Consider the following 6,922-nt stretch of genomic DNA (forward strand, 5'->3'; position numbering starts at 1 on the left):
TTTAAATACAGCCAGTTTTAGTAATTTTTCTATTGTTTGACTTAACTGCTTCATAACGTAATAAAAAAACAACCTGCGGTACCTAACCAAGGACAGAGAATTCTTAAGATAAAAAAGCCGTAAAATCTTGCGAGGGCTCGTCTATAAAATATCATTTTGATTTTGGGTCTAGAGCAGGGCTATACATCTCAAATTACAATAAATCTCTAAGAGTCCGATAGTGATTTGTGCCAGCTTGTGCTGTAACGGACAACATTACACCATCCCATGAAGTTATGATTAAGGAATTGGGGGAAAAGAGTGAGTGTTATTCCGGACTTTATTTTGGCACCTCGCAGAGCTCAATGTTACCACAATTACTGGTTTTCTGAAATATGTCCCTATGCATTTTTCTGATCAGATTACTTGCATTGCACAATCCTCTGGTGAATAACAGGACAATAGCACAAAATAAATCTCTCTCTGAAATTTAATCTCCGTGTCTGTACACTGTTAAGAGGAACATCTACAGTCCTCCGATAAGGAGCTGTATATCTTCCCTAACTGAACTGGGGTTTGTTCTTCAATTATCTGCAGTGGAAATTCACAAACAGGCAAATGACCACGTGGGGATGTTTATGTTAGGAACACGGTGTGGAAACATAGCTGATGTTCTCACAAGCCCCGTGTGATGAAATGCTAATTTCTTTTGTAAAAACGCCACAGCAGATCGGATGGGATGGTTTTCCCCAACGCGTTACCCTTTCACCTCCAAGAAGTTTCTGGGCTAATTCTTTTGAAAATCTTCCTGCCCATTGAGGGGTGGCTGTGTACGTGGGACCATCCCTTAAAATTTTGCACCTTTTCCTTTGAAGCTCTGTGAGGCTCCCCTCATTTAAAGGGGATAAACCGTTCTGTCTTTAGTTGTAGAATTTCTCCCAGGGAGTGGAGAGTGCGCCAATCGGGAAAACACAGGATACTTGTGCCCCGTGACCCTGCCTCTTGTTTCTTGAGCTGGGGGGCATGTTCTTGTTGAAATGAGTGATGGGGGTGGGAGAGGTCTGGCACACACCCTGTAAAAATAGGACCTGTGCTCCCAGCTGAAACCCTGGGAGCAGCCTGCTTCCTATGCGCCGCTGTATCACAGCCAGAACCGATGCCGTGGGCCCGGGCCAATGGCAAGCCAGGAGCGCAGCTCTCATTGCCCCTTGTTGATGAGGAAACATCACATCTTGAAGTCATTTTTTCCTCTCTTTCTAGAAATCCTATTGTCAGAATGTTACCAGACCTCCTGATTTGGGTGTGGACCTCTTGGAACAGACTCATATCCTGGGGAAGTATCCAGGAAATGTTTATTCTTTATTTCAAAATTAGTTTTTGAAAAAAAATTATAAAAGAAAGACATGTTCACTATAAAAGGCAGCAAAGAGTACAAAATAGGCTAAATTAAAAGTTCGCCCCCTGCCCCCAGCCCACTTCCCATGTGTCTGGGTCCTCTCCCCCAGGGTGTGTGACAAGGACTTTCTTCTATCCTGTCACAAGCGTGTGCAGGGCACGTACACAAGAGGAACCGTGTTTTACATACCCCGTGCCTTCTTGTTCTCACCTGACATATCCTGGACATTTTTTTTTTTTCATATCTACACATACCTTCAAGCTGATGGAAATGAATCCTGCTTAGTATTCCAGAAACAACTTTAATTTGTCCTCTACTCATAGATGTTGAAGCTGTTTCCAGTTTTCCTCTTTTACAGACAAAAGAAAAGCAAGAAAAAGGATAGTGCTTTAGAGCAAGTTTGGTATAAAAAAAAGACTCAGTTCAAATCCTAACTTTATCCCTCTCTGGCCATGCCACCCACCTCCTGTAAGCCAGTCTCCTCATCTGTAAAATTGGAATAAAAGACACCCATGTCGCCTAGTTGTTGAGATAATTAAAATAACTCACGTAGAGAGCGAAGACCAGGGCATTGAGTACAGAAAGCTTTCTCTGTATCTCATCTGGAATAAACACGCCTCTGTGTGTGTGTGTGTGTGTGTGTGTGTGTGTGTGTGTATGTGTGTGTGTGTGTGAGAGAGAGAAAGAGAGAGAGAGGGAGAGAGAGAGAGAGAGAGAGAGAGAGAGAGAGGCAGAGAGAGAGAATCTTTGTGAGATTCAATGAAGTGAGTGCATTGTAAGATTCAGTCTCCCTTGTGGAATTGCTGGGTCAAAGCCCAGGTGCGCTTTAAATTTCGGGGACTGTTGCCACATCGCCCTTCTCAAAGGAGCACCAAGTCCAGCTATTACTAGGAAGTACCAGTGCCTCTTTCCCATACTACTGCCAGAACTGGATGATTCACAGGCTGGTAAGCCTTTGCAAATCTGTAAGTAAAAACGGTACTTTTTGCTATGATGTGCATTTCTTGACTTATGGTTGTTTCATACTTTTGTGGTATTTCTTCTCTCGACAGCCCATCCATATTTTTGGACATTTTCCTTTTGGGCTGATGAAATTTAAACAAACAAACAAGGTGTGTTTGTTCTTTTTACATTCTGGAAAACCCCCTTTCACCCGTCATAGGTGCTGTGTGCATTTCCCCTGGATTTTCATTTCTTTACCGATTTAGTAAATGGAAATTTTGCTTCAGTGAATTTGACAAATTTTATTTAGGCATTGTTATCAGTCTTCTTTATTTTACCTGGGTTTGGGGGCACAGTTATAACCACTTAGCTATTTCCAGCTTATTAGGAAAATCCATGCTTCTTTTAGAACTATCATGCTTCCATTGAGAAAGTTAAGTATTGTAGGTCTCTGGAACATATTCATTCTATAAATATTCATCCTAACTGAAACTTTACCCCCACTGAACATCTCCCTGTTTCCACTCTCCTCCCAGGCCCTGACAACCACCATTCTACTCTCTAGTTAACAAATCAGTATTGTCAGCTTATAAATTGGTTAAGAGGGTGCATCTCATGTAGTGTTCTTACTACATATAGCCCCTGTAGTCAAACCAAACCAAACCAACAATAACAAAACCCAAAGGGGCAAGAGGAAGCTTTTGTAGGTGGTGGATATGTTTAGTGCTCTAATTGTGGTGATGGTTTCACAGGTGTACGCGTATGTTCAAGCTCATCAAATTGAATACATTAAGTATGTCCAGGTTTTTGTGTATAGCAATTATATCTCAATAAAGCTCGCATACACATGACTATTTGGCCCAAGTGAAGTTAATTTTGGTGTAAAGGGTTGAAGTAGTGATTCATTCTCCCTTTCCCGAAATTGCTAGTCAGTCGTCCTGACACAATTGGTTGACCTGTCCATCCTTCTCCACTGTTTGAATGGTAGCATTAGAACATGAACATTTCTATATGTTTTATTCATTTTTGGAGACCCTATTCTGTTGCCTGGATTTACATAACCATTTTTATTTCTGTATCATATTGCCTTTTTTTTTTTTTAAAAAAGTTACTTCTTTAAATTATCATTCAGGAAAATTGAATTTTTTTTCTTTTAGTTCTGGTAGCTTCTTTTTCATTTTTCTTTTTAGTTCTATTTAGTTTCTTTTAGTTCTACAGTTCTATGAATTTTAGCACATGGTGTATGTATTAAACTGCTTTAACTAACGTAGCTTTATCATATGTTTGTTAATGCAATTACTCTTCTCGTACGAAAGTTGTTGGCTCTTTTCATATGACCATTTTTAGATTTTGGCCAATTAAAAAAAAAATTCCTGATTTTTAAAATCTGTAAATTTTAGGAGAATTGATGTCTTTTCACTATGGAGGTATGTCCTTCTACTTACTGAAGGCTTTTTTTATGTCCCTTCATTTAGTTAAATGTGTTTCCAATGTGCTTCTGTTTGCTTCTTACGTTTATACCTAAGACTCTCGTCTGGTTTCTTGCTCTTGTGAATGAGAAATCCCCTTCCAGTACATTTTAAAATCTATTTATTATAAAGAAAAGTTATTGATTTTTCAATAACAATTTCATGACCAACAATATTAGTAATATTTTATTATTTCTGGTAGTATTTTGGTACCTTGACTTTTTTTTCCCAGAGATACACTACATTCTCTGCTTTACTAATTTGTGTTATCTTTGCGTGCTCTTCCTCCCACCTGTGTTTGGTTCATTCTCTTTTTCTTATCCAACTTCTTGAGTTGGAGATTTAGATTATTTTTCTTCAGCTTTTTAATATGCAATCAAGGCTTTCTTTTTTCTCCCAATACTGCTGTAGCTATATCCCCAGTGATTTCGTGTGTTGTTTCTTATTGGTCAGTTTTAAATATTTTTATTTTTATAATTTATAATAAACAATATACTAAGTAGTGATAAGTAAGTAAAAATTTATAATTACAATTTCTTTTGACTTTTTCTTTCTCATTCTTTGCCTTCTGTTTGGTTTTTTAAGTTTTTTCCTCTGCTCTCTTGGTTTGTAAACATTCTATTTCTGTTATTTTGATGACTACTTAAACTTTTTAACCTGTATATTTCTGTCCTCCTCTAGAAAAATACAAGGACTTAAGAAGACGTTAGTCATTTCTTATGTTGAATGAATAACACTGGCCACCAACATGTCACCGTTAAGTATTATGTTGCCTTTTGGGGGTGTGTGTGTGCGGACATGTGCATGTGTGTGTGTGTGCACATGTGCACCATTTAAGGATGAATCTAACCTATTAAGTCTTTCTTTAAATCAGAAAAGAACTTTCAATTTTATAAACTTTCTTCATGAATCTGTTTCTCACATTCTTGTCTTTGATCTACTGATCAAAGATTAACAGATTTTCTTGTGTCAAATCATCTAAATGGTAATTGAAATCGCATCTATTCTTTATTCATTTTTGCAAAAAATACTTCCTGGGCATCACTCATGTGCTGTTCTAGGCAACAAGGATGAGGAAGGAAGACCATCACCCTCTCCCAGCTTGCTTTTGTACATATCACAGACAAGAAGCCACAACGAAGCAAGACGTTTGACAATTCACCGAGGTCAATAGCACTTTGAAGGAAGTGAAGAGGGGAACGTGTTGGAGACTCAGGCATTGCTGAGAGCATCTTGAGGCTGTGAGTGTCCAGCACGACGTGAAGGCTTTCAGGCGCCATGCTTTGAAAGCTGCTTTACTCGTCATGAATATTCTTTTTGTTAGCACACTTTTACTTCCGATCTTTCTGCTTCTTACAGCATATATTTGAATTTTAATTTAATATACTTTTTAGGTGGTGAATTTATCCAGTTTACATCTATTGCGACAGATGTATTTTTAGAAGGTGTTATGCATGATTTTATGTTATTGTTTCCATTTTTTATGCTTCCTTTGTATTCTTTTTTTTGCTCACACAATCTGAGTGTGTGAGAGAGACACAGAAAGAAAACTGGACCGGAGAGCGAGTCTGTCTAGTAAATATTCGGGAAGATTATGTTTCATTTTAGTTTTTTTAAGGGTTACTTTTATAACGTTAAAAAATTGCTTATACTTCTATTTCTTGATTGATCAACTTCAAATAATACCGATTTGTCCCAACCCATGAAAGATGGGGAAATATGTGGCTTTATATCCTCTTTCTTCCTCCCCATCTCTGGATTATTGTTAGTTTGTTATAATCTTAGTATTTTTGATTAAAATAAAAGTATTGACTTTCTGCTTTATCCCCATAATTCTTACAATCACTTTATCTTGATTCCATATTTAAATACATGCAATGCTCACCACCAGTTCATATTCTCATTCCTAATTTCCTTATTTATTTTCCTAGATTGCATCTAGCCTTTTTTCCACGAAGGGCTCATGGATGCTATAACTGAGAAAAAGTTTTCTATTCAGTGTGGACACAAACAAACTGGCTGGGTGTGAAACCCTGGAGTCATACTTCTTACCCCCAATCTTTGGAGAATAGTGTTTCTCAAAGTGTGGTTTTCTGGGACCCCTGCAGCCTCAGAATTATCAGAGATATTTGTATCATACGGACCAGCAATTCCATCCTAGTGAGTCAGAGGTTCCGAATGTGGCTTTGGGAATACTGCTCTTTAAAGAGGCACCAGAGGCCGCGGCATCTGCAGCTGAGATTCAAGCATCAGTGCAGCCTGAATTGTTCTGTGGGCCCCTGGCTCTGAACCGTGCGCACAAAATCTCGGGTCATCCAGGAATTTACCTTTGTTAGTCGATTTCCGTGTTCTGCTTCCTGCCCTTAGGGTTTTTAAAAAAATACTTGAAATTCAGTCACTTCCTCTGGATATATCTTAGTGTTTATTGTCTTGTATCATTTTTTTCCACTGGATCTGGGGTATCAGGTCTTTCCTTAGTTTAGGAAAGTTCCTTCCATGATATCTGGGAATGATTTTATGTTCTGCTCCATGTCCTCTCCCTTTGGGGACCCCTCCTCCCAGCCCCTCTCTTTATCTTTACTCTGATTGGTTTTCTTCATAGCAGTTGACAGTATCTGAACTTGGTTCATTTCCTTGCTTCTTCCCCGTCTTTATGATAAAGTCAGCTTTAGGGAGCTGGCGGCTTCCTCACTGCTTATGTCTGGGGTCCTGGAACAACACCTGTGCGTAGTCAGAACTCAATTATTCAAGAATTTTAGAAGGAACAAATGAATGACTACGTGAAGAATGAATGAAGTAGCCGCATCTCTGTAAGAACTGACTGAGTCTAAATTGGAACCTGATGTCTTTCTCTCACGTGCATCACCTCCTCCTTGTAACCCTTCATCTTTCCACATCATTCTATGACGTTTCCACAGGCTTGGCATTGTCTGTTCAGATTCCTGCTGCTTTAATTGAGGTTTTCGCTTCTGTAACAGTTTTGTTATCTTAAATTTTATCCCCTTCTGCTATTCTTCACTTTTATCTCTATTTTGTGATGTTCTCTGTTTTATCTCTTATAGTTCTTCTCTCAGGTATTTCTTCCATATTCCATTTTCTCTTAAATTTATCTGAGAATATAAAGAAGCATTTGCCT

The sequence above is a fragment of the Balaenoptera physalus genome, assembly GCF_965194825.1.
Source record: "Balaenoptera physalus genome assembly, chromosome: 14".
In the NCBI taxonomy this organism is placed as follows: Eukaryota; Metazoa; Chordata; class Mammalia; order Artiodactyla; family Balaenopteridae; genus Balaenoptera; species Balaenoptera physalus.